The sequence below is a fragment of the Caloenas nicobarica genome, chromosome 4 (genome assembly GCF_036013445.1).
Source record: "Caloenas nicobarica isolate bCalNic1 chromosome 4, bCalNic1.hap1, whole genome shotgun sequence".
NCBI classification, from domain to species: Eukaryota; Metazoa; Chordata; class Aves; order Columbiformes; family Columbidae; genus Caloenas; species Caloenas nicobarica.
In genome coordinates this window covers 17659155-17675972 of record NC_088248.1, presented here as the reverse complement: position 1 = coordinate 17675972, position 16818 = coordinate 17659155, and positions in this window count along the sequence as shown.

Sequence of the window (16818 nt, the reverse complement as noted above, 5' to 3'; positions counted from 1 at the left end):
TCATCTGTAACTCAATTAGGCTGTTAAAATCTTATTGCATTAGGGCAAGTGAGTATTGCTCACTGGGCTTAATTCTTACAAAGGCTGTTAACCCAGTCCTTATTTTACTGTTCTACAGTTCTGGACTTCCTCGTGTATCGAGGCTTGCAATTTCCAGGAAATCTTCAGGGATGATGGAATGGTGCAGTAGTGTCCTCTCATTACTGAATTTTCATCCCAGATGGCTTGGCAGTAACACTACTCCAGGTCCTGCTGTCACATAGGAGCTTCATCTGAATTGCCTCCATACCAGGCTCCTGGACAGCTTCCTGCCCTTCTTTCTTAGACATAATGTCTTCTCCAGACTTTTGTTCTCACTATACTTCGTCCCACTGAAACATAATGGGGACAGCTGTCTCCCCCATTAATGAGAGAGGATGAACAGATGTGGGAGAAGGAGCCACTTACTGTATGACTAGTGGCCTAAGTTCCGAACAGAGACACAGAAATTACAGTATGCTCCAATATGTGGTAGATGCTCACAGCAGTTACCTCTCATGCCCTTAGGTCTTTGTGAGTAAATCTACATTAGAGTGCATCAAGCTGATTGTTCTCATTGCTGAGCATGAATTTCTTGGTGCTTTAATTAATTCACCCACAGCATGAGCAACGCTGTTGTTGACGCACGCTCATTCTTGAAGAGCTTGGGCATATAATTACTAACATGAAACAAAGACTAATGGACTGATAGAAACAGCGGACTAGAAACATGCAGGAAAACAGAAAAGTAGAATTTTAGTCAGACAGGCAAATCTAACTTGAACTCTTTCTGTCAGAAGCTGTCATCACAAAAAAAAATACATATCTACATACATTATATATATATATATATATTTTTATTTTTTTTTAATCTGCACTCATTTCTCTGAGTCTCCCAAAGGCTTTCTGGGTTGAGAACTGACTCTTTTTAGTTTTAAGTTTTACCTGGACTTGTATTTAAAAATTATGTCTAGTAATATTTTTATTTGTTGGCTTAAGAACACTTGGGGCAGATGGAAAGAGGAAAAATCACAGTTTTCATTTGCTTTTGTTCTTGAAAAGCTGGTTTATGTACCCTACGCAGCAAGATGAAACAAAAAAAAAAAAAAAAGGGGGAAAATTAAATCACAGCAATAAAATATATGGGCACTTCTCTGACTTGTCCAATAAATGTGCTATTCCAGATAAATGGGAAGTGTGTATATTCTGTTAGCATACTTCTTAGATATGAATGGCTTTTTCCCCTTTCTCTCTGAATGTTTCTGTAGCAGAGCACAGCCTTCCAGTTAGTTCTTGTGATGTGGCTGCAAGCCTTTTGCTTCTATGAACTTCGATGAAATCAGACTGCAGGAATGAAAGTTTTCTTACGGCACTAGTTTTCTTAATTTCTGAATCTGACCACACTTCTAATTTATGCAACTAGTATATTTTGGTGTGTGCTTTTCTGCTAGAAAGAGAAGGTTAATACAGCACTGGTTTTGCAACAAAAAAGTCCATTCCTACACTTAGCAGGTAAGTTTTTGGTTTAAGCCAAACAGAAATTTATGAATATTCATTTTAAGATTTTGGTCAAATCTTTAATGCAGAACAAAGCTACCACAAAAACTTGAAGTCAAATTAAACCTGAATTAGATAAATATTGCAGAGAGCATTATCAAGAAACACAATCATGTGACAACATGATAACAGGTTAAATCATAGCATTATTTCAGTCAAATCTCTATTTAGACTCAACAATAGAAAGCTGTGTAAAAAAAAAAAAGGAAAATCAGACACCTTTGATCTCAGATTCAGATTAAAGACTTGCATGCTGTACATCTTAATCAAGTAGGTAATAACTAACAGGATATTCAAAGGTATCTTCTACTTATTCCATGACTACCTAAGGTTTTCCCCTTGCACAGAAAAATATTTACTGAATCTGGCAAGCTGATTTCAGGCCAGCTACTGGGACCTCATCTGGAATACACTAATTGGAAAGGAACGTGCATACAAGTGTCCCAAAACCCAGATGATTGCCTTGATCAGCAGGCTATGCAATTAGGGCTCAATTTCTGGGTTTTCATGATAATTTGGAACTTAGTGTTGCAGTGTTCTCTCCAATAAAGAACAAAAATAAATGCAGAAAACTCGGTATTGTATTACATGTGGAATTCTTCTTATCCAGCCAAATCTATCTACATTTGCTTTGCTGTTGCTAACAAAATCTTTACTTCTCTTAAAAAATACTCTTGCACCACTTTAAGGAAATAACGAAACGTTTTCACACTCAGCAATACCCTACAGAAATCCAGGCATTCTTCTCTTTGGAGAATGGAGGACCAAAAAAAAAGATAATAGGTGCAAATGAACAAAAGGGGTCAGGCTATCATGAGGATTTTTAGGCACATCTCAGAGAACAAAATCTGTACAAAAGGGGATAAAACAAACCCTTCAGTGTGGCAGGTCCTTAAAAAGGTTTGCTGCCTCTGATTCACACTGATGAGCTCTTATGGGTCTCTTTCCTGTATTCAGTGCTACAGTAAAATCCCAAATAAATTTCCACTTTAAGGAAGAGCTAGTGTCAGCTGCCAATCAACACAAGTTCTGTTTTAATATCCATCCAATTTATTCTCTAAGAGCCCCAGCTGTAGTTTGCCCGTTCATTTTATTTTGTATTTTTCTTATACTCTTGCAGTTTGGTTTGACTCACTTCCTTACATCCTCGATACAGCTGTAACCGTCTGTTCACAAACTGCATAGAACACATGCAATACAGTTGTTTCTGTTTGTGTTCCAGATCTAGTTGTTATTGTCATCATTTCAACACACTGTGTTGCTACTATTGTTTTTCACGCGCATAGATTTTATGCCTAAAGACAGACACCTTCTATTGTTATTTAATAAAATTACTTCAATAATACTACCTTACATTTATATAAATCCGTTTTCATGCAAGAGTCTTAAAATACTTTATGAACATTTTTTTCCTTGGACATAATGCTCTGGATTGTTCCAGCTGCCACTGAAGACACAGCTTTTTTTAACAGACAACATATCTGCTTAACAGCACAAAGCAGCACTACACCATTGTGAACATATCTATATGACCACCCCAGTCGCATAATCACAGAATGTTAGGGATTGGAAGGGACCTCAAAAGATCATCCAAGTCCAATCCCCCTGCCGGAGCAGGAACACCTGGATGAGGTTACACAGGAAGGCGTCCAGGCGGGTTTTGAATGTCTCCAGAGAAGGAGACTCCACAACCTCCCTGGGCAGCCTGTTCCAGTGTTCTGTCACCCTCACTGCGAAGAAGTTTCTTCTCATATTTAAGTGGAACCTCCTGTGTTCCAGTTTGCACCCATTGCCCCTTGTCTTATCATTGGTTGTCACTGAGAAGAGCCTGGCTCCATCCTCCTGACGCTCACCCTTTACATATTTATAAACATTAATGAGTCACCCCTCAGTCTCCTGTTCTCCAGGCTAAAGAGACCCAGCTCCCTCAGTCTTTCCTTGTAAAGGAGATGCTCCACTCCCTTAATCATCTTTGTGGCTCTGTGCTGGACTACTTCAAGCAGTTCCCTGTCCTTCTTGAACTGAAGACATCATAAGCATCCCAGAGTAGAAGCACTGCAGGGCAATGTTACAAGGTATCAGTATGGACCAATTTGCTGCTCCTGTGATCACTGCTACCAAGAAAATAGGACCACAGGTGTTCTGACACTCAAAAGCAGGTTTAAGGGGAAGTCTGAGGCGTGACTTGTAAAAATGGATGAGAGGAACTCAGGAATAAATAGAGCAGTGTCTAAGATGCTAAGGTGCCTTTTTAATACTGATTATATCCAAAAAGGCTAAACACTCAAACGAGAAATGAAAGAAACTTAAACTTGAAGATCTGTGGAAGAAACAGGTGAGCTGCTTAGCATAAATGCACAGAAAAACCTCTTCTTCTGCCTATCTACCTCCTAAGTAAAAGAAGGCCCTGACAGTGTCAGAACTTGTTCTTTATTCACCTCTAAGGATAAACTAACCTAGTGGTTTATGGTAAGGTTCTTACTTTCACATAACCAGACTTATCCCTTTCAAGTTCTTCATTTTAGAGATTGAAACTCCATGGCAGCACCAAGTATTACTGTTTCTCACAAATGCTGTAGTGAAGCCTGAAAAGGGAAGCGAAAAGAGATGGGGTCACACTATTTCCACAAAAGATATTGAAGCACTATGCAGCAAAGCCCACTTTGTCTATGCTCGTCATCACCTACAGTTATGATATGGGCTATTTCTTGGGAGTGTCTGTGGGGTTTGAAGAAAGTGAGTCTTCAAATCCAATAGTGTCACTTACACTATGCCACACTGTGACTTTGAAAATGCTGCTCACCTGTGAAATAAATGTAGGGCCTCATAAGGTTAACTGTAAAATTAATTAAAGTTGAGGTGCTTTCCACCCGAATTCCCTCAGTACCTAACAACTAGAAAAAAAAGCATTTTTCTAAATATACGTCCAACATGTACTCTTGAATCTCTATATGCACATCAAGGACAGCACACAACCCTAAAGTTTGTCTGAATCGGTTTTTGTTGAAAAAGGCTGTTATAGTATTGGCCCTGTTCTTATCTCTTGAAGACAGTAGCCCAAATTCTCCTCTGTTACACAATTCCAATCTCACATTGATTTCAATGGGCTTCAGTGGAATAACTGAAAAGAGAATTTGGCCCGTAATCTCTGACTTTATCATATAACTACTAAGTGCTTGGCTAAGATTAGATTTAAAGATAGCCCAGGGGGATAATTCAAGGACTCAGAACCTTTACTGACACCAAAGTCTCCTGCCTTTGGGGAAAACACAAAACAGAACAAAGTGCCTTTAAAGCACTATATTCCTCCAATGGGGGAAAACCCTTAACTAAAATGCTAACTGATGTTTCTCTTCCTCTTTCAATAAGACAAAGAAGACGGAATACTTATGTTCCAGAAGATAATACAGTTTTTCCTTTTCTAAAGTTTTCTTTCAAAGATTTTTATGTGGGTATACTTGATTGTCTGAGCAAATGGAATAACTTCTGCCCTTTTTTTTAATCCTCCATACAATATAATTTGAAACAGGAAGTACCTCCATAAACATTTTTCTACAAGGGTTTTATTTTGACTTCCTTTGAGTTGGTTGCCCAAATAGATGGGTCTAGTTTCTGCTGCAGGCTGCTCTGTGCTACCAGTTAAGCAGTCTGTGAGCGATGAGACTTTGTTGAAGCTTGAGCCATTGAGTACTAAACAGAAGGCAGATTCCTACAGTCCTGTGACCTTCAATACTTGCAGTGACAGTAAGTTTAAATGCTTATCCATGATTGAGTAGGTGGCTTATCAGCCACTCACCAGTCTTCCCCCCTCGAATTGGACTCACAACTTTTGAGTTAGCAGAAGTCACTGACTAAAAACCACTTGACTGGATTCCACAGCAACGTGGCTGCTTGCTACTGACTTTGTGCAGATAAGCACACAGCTCTTCATGCTTGGGGAAAACAAACACACAAACAAACAAACAACAGAGAAGAAAATGAGAAGAGGAAATCAAGCACTTCTTCACACTCTGAATTTTTTAGTCATACACTGCCACTTGGTTTATCTTACAAATTATTTTGAAGCAAGAAAAGCAACTGTGATTTCTATCTAGCTTGGAGGTGAAGAGGAAGAAAGATCACAGCTACATTTCCAGATTTCAGGAAGATTTTCATCTTAGTAGTTGCAGCAGTTAATGTTATTCATGAAGTAAACAAATAATGCCTTGCCCAAACAACCATGAACCCTTGATGTAATGTTAACTGAGAAATTAAATGCAAACGATAATTTTACAAACATATTTTCTAATAAAATTATACTTGAAGGCCAAAAGGAACATGGAAGATAATGAGAGCACAGGATCAGCAAATTGAAACAAGTCCCAGGAGAAACGGGTAACTCACAGCCACTTTTGCAAGCTTTTGTGTATTTAGATTTTTAGTCTAAATTATACCTCTGGAAAGAAAATCTACTCTGGGTTTACGTGCCTATCAAAATGTATCTTACAACTAATGCTATTGGATATTTACGCTTGCAGAAGCCCTGCTCTCTCACCGCTCTCCAGAGAAGGCGCGGATCAGGGCCACGGGACGAACTCACCAGCTGAAGGTCCCTTGCTCCCTTTCTAATTTACCTCAGGCCATACTGACAGGCTTGATACAGATTTAATTAGCAAACAGCTGTGGCTGTTAGAGATGCCACAGCCTGACTTGTTTGTTACTGCCCCTCTGCCAGAGGTTATCATCTTCTCAGGAGAACAGTTCAGAGCTGCTTTATGGCCGGAGCAGTTCAGTTTAAAGCCACTGTCACTGGCAACATGGACTTTGCTTTCAGGATAATGCCATGACCCTGGTGGAAACAGCAGCATCCAGAGCAGTAAAAACAAGCAACTAGTAGCATTTTATTTCACCATAGACACCACCCATGCAAAAGTGTCTCGGCAGCCTACAGCTCTGGTAGGCTTTGTCACCGTCTTAAGCTACACCATCGTAAACTATAAATAAAGATATGCAATACCTGTCTGCCAACTATAAATAAAGACATGTAATACCTGTCTGCCACTCTGCTGTTTCCCTGTTCTCTTCTCCAAGCTCCAATCTGCATTAAACCTATATGGATAAAATCAGCAATGGCTGTCAATATTATGCAGAAAGGGAACATTTCTGTGTCTTTTTTGCTGACTGGTAGAACAGCATAATAAATCTACTTATTTTACAATTGTGTGGTATGGATTCCGAAAGCTATTCCTAAAACCAATTTCCACAAAAATAAAACAATTCCAACTTATCCCCATACGCAACATCAGACTTGCTGCACAATTACAGGGAACTACACTCTGCCAGCACTGTTAAATTGAGGACCTCTCTTTTCCTGGCCCTGCTGCTGCTGGACAGCTTATGTTCCCACTGCTCTGCCTCCATCTGTGCTAACAACAGAATCCTTTTTGATTAAAATGTTGCTGAGCTATATTGTGAAATCTCACTTGAATTGTGCACTTGCTTCACTTTGAAATACTCTTCCCCCATTTGGATGCAAGATATAAGCATTTCAGAGTTACGCCTCCAGCCTGAGGTGTTTCAATGAGAGATAAATCTTTAAATTCACATAATTTTTCAAGGAAGGGGAAACTCAAGCTCTGCATTAGGCTTTTCCTATTGTGTATATACATGCTGTATTTTTTTTTTTTAATAATGAGATAATTAACCAACATGTCTGAGAGAATGCGTGGAAAAAGTGCAAGTGGGAAATATCCACACATGAGGAAGCAAGGCAAAGTTTTCTGAAATTAAAAAAAAAAAAAAAAATAGTGTCTTACTAAAGATCTTCTTAAATGAGGTGCAGAAGGAACAATAATAACTAACTGCTGTTTAGGAACTGAGGTACTAAACACTGAAATGACTATATTTCATGAAGAAATCTTAGCACACTTTGGTCTCCACACAAAGCCTACCTTTTTTCTTTTTTTGTCTGATCATGAGAAACGTACAGTGTAAGCTTTCCTGTGTTCTCAGTGAGACTGACAATTACACAGCCATTCAATTTTCTATTGAAAACATGCTAACTGCAAAGTCACATTTAGCTATGTTTTGCAGCAGGTAAGAAACACCTTTTGTCACAGCAAAGAGTATAAAGTCTGCTTCCCAATTAAAGGCAAAAGGATAAAAATGTAACGTATTGAAGTAGGGATTAATAAGAAAATTACCAGAGGAAATTAAGATAAATTAGTAATTAATTAGACTGCAATTAGGAGATAATTAAGTAAATTAAGGAATGTAGGAGGTACATTATATGTTCCAGCTAAAACAATAGTTCTAGTCCAAAATCTAACATCATTAAACACTTTCACAATTCTCAGTGACATATTTCAGGTTTTGAAGTACCGAAGTTTGCATTTTCAGGTGGGCCTTCAGCCTAAACTATACCTTTGTGTTCAAGAATAGTGAAAGCAAAGAAGAGTTTGATATATTACTTGGGAACCATTTAAAATTTTGGGAATGATGTAATTCTTGCATTAAAAAAAAAGACCTGGTCTGAGTCCAAGGTCAAAGTATCTTTAGTAACTGGAACAAGAATTCGGTATTTTATATCAATGTCACTGAAAGCAGGGAATACTAATGCAGGAGATGGAGACAAACAGAAAACATTAGGAAACCTGACATTTGAAAATATGAGAAGGTGTTCATGCCCGAATTGTATTCTGGGGACAGATGCAGGCTAGTTCTTTATGTAAACTGCTCCTTGGATAGATACCTTCAGGAAGGGTAACTTAGAAGGTTGAAGAAAAGTGTGTTGGGTGGGTTTCAGAGGCATTACAAGAAGAGAAGTACCTTTCTCTCTCTAACTAATGCCCAAACATTTACTAATAAAAGAAGATCTAGTTTGTTTTCACTGGTCCCCAGAGTTCCAGTGCCACTCAGATGTAAGATTTACTTTGAATATGCATTATTCAGTACTTTACAGTTCAGCCCAGGTACAGCTAGCGCAGGCATTGCATACAGTTCAGAGCTGGTGTGTCTAAGTTAACCATTCTTTTATATCAAGTTCTTATCCTTTTGCAAAACACAATACTACTCTATCCATGGAGGGGGAAAAGGTCTGTTTGTAACAAGTCTATGACATTGTACTTCAGCTATTACAAAGCAATCAATTTTCCAACAGGCCTAACCAGGAGTAAATTTAGGATCCAAATTATTACGCTTAAATTAGCCTCTCTGTCTGTTATTCCTATCTGATATGAATTCTTAGACTGTGAAGCTACAGAGCTAAAGCCTGATTAAAAATAAAAAGTGAGCATACACTTTCTCTACGATAAAATACCTCTCTCTTCAATGAGTTTAAACTTGCAATTATGTTTGAAGACTGCTGTCAGATAATTGCTGAGCTACTTCTGTTCATGCAGTGAGAAATATCTTTATATTCACCAGGTATTGCACAGAGCCATAGGCCAGCATCGTGAAAACCATCTCTGCTGCTGATATAGGGGACTAAGTAGTATGTGCAATGTTTCCAGGAAGAATCCTTAGAAAGGAGTCCCCAACAGTTTTCATGAAAAAAAAAACAGAGGCAAATGCTTTCCTTTTGTTCTATAACTTTGTTTCTTCTCTCTCTCTTTTGTCAGAAGTCTGAAGTACATCAGAGAATATACGATAGATAAATAAAATTAAATATTGTTTACACAGTATTAATTACCTGGATGGAAAAATGCACTTGCCAAATAAATCTATATAGAAGCATGGGAGTCAGCAACTAGAACATGATCATTCTCTAAATAAATATAACTACATAGCATTAAATAGCAGCAGCATGAAGTACACTAGAAGAGGACGAGTAGAATAATATGTTCAATTGTAAATCACTGCGCATGGAAATTTAGGCAGGCATAATACAATTACCCAAATGGAGGTCAAATGCAATTTCACAGGGTGAATAGCAGACTATGACCATGTATCTGTTTAATTTTTTTTAATTTCAGAATGATCCAGCTATTATTTAACATTGGGAAATATATTTCGTTTTTCATATGCTATTCTGATGAACACAATTAATTAATTTAGCAGACAATTGCAATTTGCATAATTTTCACAAAGAACACTTACTTAATATTTGGAGTTTTTTATTCTGTTCTCCACGCTTAAACTAAAAAGGGAAGAACACAAAGCAAGAAGAGACTATTAATCATAGCGCTTAGCTGAGATCACCTCAAAATGCTACATATTATTATAACCTGGAATAGACAAGTTTGCTGTAGAGGAACAGTACTATAAAATATAAGCAACGGAGATAAGACATTACATTTATTTTGCTAATTTTTATATATATATATATGAGGAAAACCTCGGAGATATTTGACTTGCCTATAAATCTTCCACCAGATACAAAAAATAAAACAAATTAAAATGGCAGAGACCAGGTTTTAGCTTTCAATTCCATACTTATGATCTCAGCAGGATTTCTGTTTGGCGATCAGTCTCAAGTTGTGGCCTCACAAAAATAAGGATCTTGCTCTTTAAGTCCTATTTACTACCTGTATGCTTTATTGTTATTTACTGATATTCGGAGTTTTATTTTTCTTTCTTCTCTGGAAGATCTTGCTTCTGTAATACATACAGGAACAAATAAACTAGACAAAATGGCTAGGCTCTTTGAAAATGTGAAATTTCATCACCACGTTGATTCAGAGCCAGAAGGAGAACTCTAATTAGAGGTGCTGGGTCAGGTTTACATCTCAGACACTGCTGCAAGAAATCAATATTCATGAAAATATTTCTATCAGTGATATCATTGACCAGTTTCTGTGTTAGCTTTCAAAACCAATTAAAAAAAATATTTTTGATGATGAGAGTGTCTTTTAGAGGCCTCACATACATACCTGAATCATAGTGTCCAAAGGGTACGAAACATAAGTTGTTAAACATGCAAAATACAATGCCTATCATAGAAAATGACACAAAGGGTTCACCACCTTAAAAACCTTTAGTATTATTCCCATAAATATAGTACTTCATTAACAAGACACTAGGTTGGATCAATGCTAGCTCTTCCTGACAGTTCTGTTACATACTTGTCTCATTTTGTTAGTTTAATGAACTTGTTCCCAGTTCAATCCCACAAGTACACTGTGGTCTCTGCTTTAAAAAAAAAAAGAAATTAAAAATATGATTCAGCTGATACAGATTTTAGAGTCACTCATCTGTGCCATACTGAGTGATTTTTTTGGCCAGAGATCAGCAATGAGCAGCAGTGTGAAAACAACTTTTTCTGCTGCAATGCTTTTCCCTTGTGAGAACTGGTAACAATGTAAAAGTACCACTTAGATTTGTTAGTTAAAAAAGTTCTTTGAAAAACATTCAGTCTGCTGAACAGCTATTCCATGGGTAGGGATATATATGCCGTATCCCTGAAAAACATTTAGAAAAGGCAGATGATACACAGATGTGTCTGGCCCCAGTGTTTTCTGAGCTGTCCCAGAATTAAAGATTTTTCTTCTCTCTGCATGCAGACTGATAATATCATTGGAGTCACAAGTCTACAAACAAGAGATGAACTTGGCAGCATCAACACTGAAACCAAAGGGTAAAATTTATGCTTACTGTACATAGCCCAACTGTTCAAAGAACTGAGCAGGTTGGCACTGATCCAGCAGAGCACTTAGGGGACGCCTGGCACTCCTGACATGCCCGTAGCCAACCCCATGTCTCAGGGCTTTGCCCAACTAGGGCCTGAGAACCGAGCACCTCGTAGGGCAGAACCTGTGCCAGACTGCTATACCAGGGGCTTGGCCATCACACTTGCCGTTAAAGGGCTGGTATTTGCTGACAATAGTAGCAATGGTGATCTACTCTGAGCAACCTGCCGCATACCAGGAAAATATAACAGAAATCCTATCAATGAAACTTCACTGAAGTTAATGAAGGTTTTATTGTTGGTTTCAACACAGATGCCAATTCACTTGGTGTCCTCCCCACCTTTTTTCTTTCTTTTGTTTTTTTTAAATTTTATTTAAAGCATTTTACAAATTACGTTGATCAATAATTGCACAGCAGTGCTTTGGCCACCAAAGGAGGAAATGTTCATCTGTGAAGCACATATACCATCTTTGAATCTGCAATAGCAACTTGTCTGGTTGGTTTGGTTGGTACAAATGACGACATGTAGTAGACTTGCACTATCTTAGGGAGAAGAAGAAAAAAGGAAGTTTGAATACTGAACTGGTCAAACTATTAACTTTTTTCAGAGGCTTACTTATGACACCCTGGGAGACTTTTTCTCTGTGCTGATATTGAAGTGGTCACAGTGAAGCAAGCACCTGGATGCATTGTTTCCTTGTTTAAGGTTTTGATTAGTAACAACCTATCTTCAGATTTGAATATCCTGAAAGATTTCAAAGTTTTAACCTCCTACATACAATTTGGAGCTTTGCATTTAAGAGCACACATACTTCTGAACATGAAAATATTTAGAAGAATGTTTACTAATGGTAAAAGCAATAACAGATTTATCCACTAGTCTGTCAAGATATACTTGGGCTTAAGCGCTATAGCGGAATGACTTGATGACCTCAAGAAGAGAGGCCCCATATTATTAATCCTGAGATTTCTAAAGCACCAAGGGGAACTTCTCAATACACAAACAAGAAGAATCCACAAATCCACCCAGGAATTCTTTCCCACTTACATTTCATGTGGGTGGAGTTTTTGTTGTTTTGTTTGGTATTTTTTGGTGGGGGTGGGCCAGGGGTCTGGTTTGGTTTGGTTTGATTTTTTGTTAGTTTTTGTTGGTGGTGGTTGTTTTTTGGTGTTTTGTTTGTTAGTATAATTTAGAACATTCATCAGATCTTTAACATTTACTACCAGGCTTTTCTACAAGACAAACAAGTAGAGATCCCAAGCTAAAAACCCTGTGCAATGGCAGTACACTTTCTAATCTTCATCCGGATAACTTGCTAGGAGTAAACCACAAGAGAGGTGCAAAGGAATGGTAATCTGAAAATAAAAAATGATGAGAAACAGCAGTTCTCCATATAGCAGTGAAACAACAAACATGATTGGTTTCCTAATTTCAGATAGTGTTTCCCTAGGAACTCACATGAAACAGCAATTCCTTTACTGTACTTCTAAGGATAAAGTTCTACCAAAAATCACTCTGTGAGTATACGCTCAATGTCTTCAACCTCCTTCTTTAGGGTCTCCCTTTGCTCTTGTGTGATTTTTTTCTTCTGTACTCAAATACATAAATCAAGGTTTTATTCTGAAAGCCTGCTATTCTTGCAGTGATTTGCTCTCTTGATTTCCTTCCTATGTATTAGTCTGCCTCTTCATTATGAAATCATTGTTAATTTTCCTTCCACTTCTGTTTTTCAAAGGGTCTCCTCTAATTCCACTGTTTTGAAATAGATGAGATCCCAGCCCTCAATCTTTATGCTAATGATTTAAAAAATAACTTCTCAGTCCTAACACAGCTCTATTCATTCATGTTTCAGCCTGGCCCATTAAGAACTTTAAGTAGATATTAGCCATCAAAAAAACAAAAAAAACCACCAACAACTCCCAAAAATCCCCTTGCAGCAAAAGAAATAATAAATCACATTTGGGTATCTAATCTGCAGCTGGTACATATTGCCTCTGCTTACACAACTTTGCTATAATACCATTAGAGGATTTGCACCCTGTCCTCTACTTCAGTAATTTCTCTTCATCCCTATCTCTAAAGGCATAAGTAACCATGAAGTTTAAAGGGTTCTGTCTCTTTTTTCTTGGCTTCTAAGTGTAACTTTCAAATAGAATCAATATGTGGAGCCAATATCTATTTTTAATAGAAGACAGAATGACTTTCCATGTTTTTCCCTCAGCCCCACATCCTCATACCTTCCACCACAACTATGCATATATGAACAAGAGTTAAGAGACAGACAACACCAAAAATGACTTGTAGAAGAAGTATCTGCCTATCAGATTGAAATACTAAGAAAAAAAAAACATTTCAATCCTTTAAATGTAATGATGCTAGAAGTGAATTCTTGCTTTTGTCATCTTTCAGTAAGGCAGACCATTTGCATATGATTTGTAAAATTCCCCTCAATTCCTAACACACACAGGGTATAAAACCATATCTTTCTGTGTCTGTGAGACAGCTTATTGTCCAATGCTTCACGAAGTTCACAGTCATATCTCTAAATGGCCTGTATATGAAAATGAAGTTTTAATTCATTCACCTGGTGACACCTCCTGCTGCAACACAATCTTTAATCTTGGGCTATTAATAACTGCAAATAGAAATTATTTATGAAAATACAATTGCTCGGTGATTATATAAGACACATTGCAGGAATGGGAATGGCAAGAGCACAGAGGGCTACATCTTATTGAATTCAGCTAAGAATAGCAACAGAGGACTTGAGCCTAGAGGAAAGGGAGCCTTGATGGTTTCTATTACTTTTTCAGTCCTTTCTGACACTGCTGGCATAATAGTGAGCTGCTGCCTTACCTGCAGACAGAAGAGCAGGAGCGAATCACCACACAACTTCTTTACCTGTGAGAAGAAACAAAACGAGAGACACACAAACAGGAGAAAAGCATGCATATCATATATACTGCAAGGCTATACATCATCCTTCCCTTCTCTGTTTCCTACACTTACTTCCACCACCCTATAGGTCAGTTAGGCTAGTACTGTGAAGAGACAGGGCTTCCTCCCTTGACCCAGAACCTGAGCTGTATGTCATCTTCATTAAGTCATTACAACTTAAAAAAAGCAAGCATGGTGTATGGTAAACTGTAACTTTCATTTCCTCCTATAAAAAATGCAAAAGCTTATTAAAAAATTCTCATTCTGCTCCAGAGACCTGCAACTAAATCATTGATTTCAGAATCTTTAAATTTTAATTAAAACTAAACTCTTGCAAAACAAATTAGAAATACATAAATATTGTGTGTTAAGAATACCAAAGGATTGTTCTGACAAGGTACAATGTCAGTCCCCCATCTCTGTGGATGTGGCACGGTACATAAATGTGTTTTGAGGTTTCCTCAGTCCTAGCTCCAGTTCATGATCAAAGGAGCCTTCCAAATAAATGTCACAACGTTGTCACTACATTAAAAATGAACATAACTTCATAACTTTTTTTTTTTAATTGGCTAAGGTTATTATCATTAGAAACTAATAAATATCCCCGAATACACTGGAGAATATATTTCAACAAAAAAGCCCTGTTACCCTATGTGCTGCATTTATCGAGTTCCTTGTGGCTGGCTTTTGTGGTGAGAAAAATGCCCCTCAGGGTGTTCCACCAGCCTCCACCATGATAAATCCCAGGAGCGTTTGCCATGGGAATCATGAAAAAAATGTTTTTCCTTCACAGTCTATTTGGCAAGATTTCAGCCTTATCTATGTGATGCACAAAAAAAACCCCAAAAACCAAAACAGAACACCAAATATTATTTTAAGCATAAAAGGTTTTCACAGCCCTGTGTATTTCACAACTCTTTGCATTCCGAATGATTACAGTTTTTGAACTATTTTACAGAATTACAAGGGAAAACATTAGAGAAGTTGTAAATGTCAACTTAAAAAATACCAGAAAACAAGCACAAGATGGAAGGTTCAGCGAAAACTGGCACTGTAAACCATTACATACCTGGAGTAGCTTTATGCAGACAAGAACCATGACGAACTCCCTGACAAGAAAATCAAGCACGAGCTAATAGAATTTTTGCAGACTCAGAGCAGCTGATTAGCAAAGGTTGGGAATACTAAGAAACCCTTGCAGGCTTGAACTTGTGGAAACAAAGTGTGTTTATTTTCTTAGTTCCCTTTGTTGCTAAAATCTGGGTACAAACAAAACATATTTTGGATGAAGATTTAGCTGTAAAGTCACAGAATAAAATAATTCTGAACAAAATAAATATATGTCCAAATGATACCAACAAAAAGCATTCCAAAGGAGTCTTCACCAGCTCCCTATACTATTAGAAGATCGTAATTTTTAGAATCTTCTTTTAGTTGCTTAAACATTTTCAAATTTCTCTGTGGGGGGCTTGTTCCACTCAGTCCCCAGTCTTTACCTGGGAGAATTTACCTTGTGCAGATGATTTAAAAAATATTTTAGAATGTTTTAGCAAAAAAATCTCAAGCTATTTCCACGACTAAATCAAGGTGAAATATAATTTTAAATATACCAAGAATTTTGTAGCTAGTTCCTTCAAAAGCTTTAGCATTTACAGTTTTGCAACAGAGACGTGAAACTCACTTGGGATTGTCTCTCGTCTTCTGCTGGATATGGGAAAAAGCAAATGCTAGAGCCATCCTAAGACTTTGATCACGCTTTGCATATGCTCAGCATCTTGGCAGATGAATTCTCTGAAGAGCCCATCTGCGCTGACCTGCTCCAAACCAGGGCTGCAGGGACTGTGTGGAATTTCATCTGTAACTGTGGCAGCTAGATGCCACTGTGGCACAAAGCACTGTAACTGAAAGCAAAGATCTTTTTTCCTTCCACGCTCGCTGTTGGCCAGGCACACAGGAGGACGATGGAAGCAGCTGAACTTACACACAGACAGGACCAGGAGCTGGGCAGGTTCAGAAGGCTTAACACATGGCAAGGCCAGGATTCCAGAAGAGGCTAAGTCAGGAAGGAATGAGAGAAGGAATTAGGCTCAAGAAAATACTGAAAAAAAATTAGCTGGGACTATTGGGGAAGACTTAGAAAATAAAGTGAGCAGGAGCCAGGGAGTTGCTCAAGGCACTGTGATTTCATATTGCAAAGAGTACAGGTAGAAGAGGCAGGAGAAACCAGGTCTGAGTCCATCATTCCTGTTTCTCTAGAACTTCAAATAGAAACTGAGAAATTTAGTGATAAACATTTGCCTCTCGACAATTCGCTGCCTTAAAGACAGAGGGGTACATTCTGTGGATGCTGATATTCATTAGACACAAGTATTCTCCTGAATATTTGAATTTTCAAAAACTGAGTGGAGAATGGGAGTTTGAACAGAAAAAGCAAGCCACACCTAATGTTCCTGGTCGTTCCCATAGCATGTCTGCTAAAATATAATTCCTTCGCTTGCATTGCTGTCTTTTTACTGTGGAGAATAATTTATAACATAAAGCTACGTAATATTTTACATGATTACTTAAATGAAAAAGTAGAAGTCTTGAAAGTTAAAAGTTTTGAGTACCTTTTTCTATATAGAGATCTAAAGCAGCAAGTCATACACATGGGAAACAACAAAAAAAGAGAAAACATACAACACAAATTCTGAGAAACA